General features: G+C 34.2%; 1 pseudogene; it reads right to left on the minus strand.

The window, feature by feature from the left end:
- Window positions 1-627: 627 nt before the first annotated feature.
- LOC145578015 (secreted RxLR effector protein 161 pseudogene) lies at window positions 628-1,266 on the minus strand (annotated as a pseudogene).
- Window positions 1,267-4,441: the final 3,175 nt, after the last annotated feature.

Raw genomic sequence — 4,441 nt, forward strand, 5'->3', positions numbered from 1 at the left:
CCACTTAGTCTTCAAAATGAGTGTATGTTCTTAACCAACAAAATTATGCATCAATGAAGGTATCTTATCGATTTGAACCTCCACCTAGTGTAAACGTTCAAAGTAACAACAAAATTAATGGTAGCATGTAGCTTTGAACCATAATCTTACATATCATTACCGGAATTTCTACACACACAACTTTGTTAAACCAAATGTTCTTAGAAATGGTAGCACTATTATGGCCATGTGCTCATCCTGGTATTCATGAACATCTCCAAAAGTAAAACACACTTTTGCTAGGAACGACACCATTCCTATATGTTCATATAAGTGAAGTACAAAAATAACCTTTGAAACTTCATTAAGAGTCTAAAACTCACACTTACACATATATATTAATTATACTCAACAATAATCAATATATCATCAACAAACAACTTGTTTTTACCACATTGAACCTTTAATATAGGGGTAGTACTATAGGAAAGGTTGGGTTTCCGTTGTTCTTGATTAAATAATTGGTTTTAAACCAATTTCCTTGGACATTGTTTGCACTATGTCCCTTGGTAACCCTTTTGTAAAAGGATCCGCTAAATTATTGCAAGACCTTACATACACAACAGTTATTACCCCATCTGATATTAACTAACGTACATATGCATGTCTTAAACTTATATGTCTAGATTTTCCATTGTAAACCTTATTATACACTTTAGACAAAGTAGCTTCACTATCACAGTTCAAAGAAACGACTGACATCGGTCGTGGCCACACCTCTATATCTAATAACATGTTCCTTAGCCATTCTACTTCTTTCCCTCCCGTCGCCAAGGCTAAAAATTCAGCCTCCATGGTGGAATGAGTAATACAAGTCTTTTTCTTTGAAGCCCAAGAAACAACACCTCCACCAAGCATAAAAACCCACCCACTAGTGGATTTATTATCACCAGTGCTAGTAATCCAACTAGCATCTAAAAAACCCTCAAGAACAGATGGAAATCTATTATAATGCAAACCAAGATTTTTGGTTCTCCTTAAGAAACCAAAAACTCTACCAATAACTTTCCAATGTTCGACACTAGGGTTGCTAGTAAATCTAGAAAGTTTGCAAACTGCAAATGCAATATCGGGCCTAGTACAATGTGATGCATACATTAAACTACCTATTGCACTTGCATACTCAAGTTGAGTAAATGCTCTACCATTATTATTTTCAAGTTTACATGACGAATCATAAGGGGAATTGACTTCTTTGATATTCAAATGCTTAAACTTATCAAGCATTTTATCAACATAACGAGACTGACTCAAAGCCTAACCCCCACTATGTTTTATACCTTTGATTCCTAATATTGTATCCACTTCACCCAAATCTTTCATTTGGAAACAAGAAGATAAATATCCCTTAGTCTCATTAATGCCTTTTATATTCGTCCCAAAGATTAGCATATCATCAACATATAAACATACAATGATTCCATAATCTTTTCTAAACTTAGAATAAATGCATCTATCAGCAGAATTATGAGTAAAACCATGTGAAAAAATTGCAGAATCAAAATTTTCATGCCACTATTTTGGAGCCTGTTTTAATCTATACAAGGACTTAACCAACTTGCAAACTTTACTTTCATTGCCAGGAAGAACAAAACCCTTAGGCTACCTCATGTACACTTCCTCATCTAAATCACCATTTAGAAAAGCTATTTTTACATCCATTTGATGAACAAGCAAGCCATGAATAGAAGCTAAAGCCATAAGGACTCTAATGGATGTAATTCTAGCTACGGGTGCACAAGTATCAAAATAATCCACCCCTTCCTTCTGAGTAAAACCTTGTACTACCAACCAAGCCTTAAAATATATTATTTTCACATTTGTGTCCCTTTTAATTCTAAACACCCATTTACATCCAACAACTTTGGAACCGGGTGGAAAATCCGTGAGATACCAAGTATTATTTGAAATCAAGGAATCCATCTCATCATTTATTGCCTCCTTCCAAAAAGCTGTGTTTCTAGAAGACATTGCTTCTTTAAACGTTTTTGGATCATCCTCTACATTAACATCAACATTAAGTAGAATGGGTATCTTATTAGTAACTTCACATCTATTACCTTCTACAAGAAGTAGAATAGCTTGTGAATCAATAAAATCTGGACCCAAAATTTTCTCCTTCCTTGCCCGTACACTTCTTTTAGGTTTACTAGAGAAATCGGACAATTTTCTAACATTACTTGAGCTAGAAACATTATTAGGAGAAACTTGTGGTAGTGCCGAATCATCAATGTTTATGGAATCCCCACGAAATTTATTCTAAAAAAATGCAGCATCTCGTGATTCCACTGTAACATTAGAATCCAAATTCAAAAACCTATAGGCTTTTGAATTTTCAACATATCCCACAAAAACACTCTTTAAAGCTCTAGGACCTAATTTAGTTTTCTTAAGTTTGGGAACCTTATAATATGCAACACAACCCCAAACTCTAAAATAACTAATATTAGGTTTCTTTCCTTTCTACAACTCATATGGAGATACTTTATTTTTCTTAGAAGGAATTCTATTGTGTACATGACATGAGGTTAGTAAAGCTTCCCTCCACAAATTAAGTGACAAATTTGCATTAACAAGCATGGCATTTACCATATCACCTAATACACCATTCTTTCTTTAAGCCACTCCATTTTGTTAGGGTTTATATGGGGCACTAACCTGATGTATAATGCCATTAGATTCACAAAAATCAAAAAATTCCGTGGGAAAATATTCCTCTCCTCTATCACTTCCTAATATCTTAATTTTCTTATCCTTTTGTGTTTCTACCATGGCTTTATACACTTTAATCATATCAAACGCCTGATCTTTTGTCTTTAGCAAATAAACATAGGTAAAACGAGAACTATCATCAATGAAAGTTATGAAATACCTATTACTACCTCTAGTCAAATTTCCATTGAACTCACAAATATCAGAATGAACAAGTTCTAGTATTTCAGTATTTCTATCAACTTTAGGAAGGCTTTCTCTTCATTTTCGATTACACATAAACTTCACATTTATCATGACTATCATTGCCATAGAAATCATACCACTTTTTGACATAATTTTCATAGTCTTATAATTAGTATGTGCTAAACGATTATGCCATAAATTGAAAGAAACACATTCTACATTTTGCACAACAAAGTAAGCAGAATTTTCAACTTTGTTGATAGATAATTTGAACATTCCATCACAAGCATATCCCTTTCCAACAAAGGTTCCAACCTTAGATAGAATTACATTGTCAGATTCTATTACAACTTTCAAACCCTTCTTAGACAACATAAAACCAGAAATTAAATTCTTCCTAATTTAAGGCACATCAAGTACATTGGTGAGAATGACTTTCTTCCCAGAAGTAAATTTCACTTCAACTGTTCTAGAACCTTGGACCTTGGAAGAATGATGATCACCCATAAAAACTTCATGATCAGGGGAAGAATCGGTGTAGGTTTTGAAAAGAGCCTTGTTGTTGCACACATGTGCTGTAGCACCCGAATCTTACCACCAATCATCACTTGTAGTGAGCGAAGCCATATGCATTTCTTGAATCATACCAATGTTTAATTCAGAAATCATGGCAACAATATCATTGGTGTTATTCATTACAACATTTGCCTCACCACCTTCTTTCTGTTTTTAGTCTTCTTAGGGTTTTTGCAATATTTCTTAATGTGCCCTTTTTCGCCACACTTGTAACAAACAACATCAGAAAAATTCTTTCTAGGCTTCTTGTTGGAATTATTCAGCGTATTATGATTATTAGCCTTTCTTTTCTTGCCTCCCCCCTTCTGATCATTACTTACATAATTTACTTTGGAACTAGAACCACCATCAGATTCTTATCACGGTTTCGAGTTTCCTCTTCAATCCGTAAATGTTTCTGATTTGTTCCAAAGTAAAATCCTCAAAAGTATGCAAAATTTTCTTCCTATAATCATTCCAACTAGTGGGTAGTTTTGCAATTATTCCCCCCACAAGTAGTTTTTCCGGAATGGTTATAGCAAGATCCTTAAATTTAGAGGCCAAGATAAGAAATTCATGCACTTGGTCTAATATAGATGAAGAATCATTCATAGTAAATTCAAAAAATTGCATAGTAATAAACTTACCTACCCCTTGCTTTTCTGAATTGTACTTAGTTTCCAAAAAGTCCCAGATTTCCTTTGGATTCTTCATCGGTATGTAGAGATCATACAGGCGGTCTGAAAGATGATTCAGAATGTATCCTCTATTTGTCCTTAACACGCTTTTTGCTTTCAGCCTTCACAACATCAGTTTCATCTTCCTTCGGTTCGGGAATGGGCTTAAGATCAACATCAAGGATATAGAACAACTTCATTGTGATGAGAAAGAACTTCATGGTCTCCTTCTAATGAGTAAAATTGGAACCATCGAACCGATCAAGTTTCCT

This window comes from Chenopodium album, chromosome 14, assembly GCF_948465745.1.
Source record: "Chenopodium album chromosome 14, dcCheAlbu1.1, whole genome shotgun sequence".
Taxonomy (NCBI): domain Eukaryota; kingdom Viridiplantae; phylum Streptophyta; class Magnoliopsida; order Caryophyllales; family Amaranthaceae; genus Chenopodium; species Chenopodium album.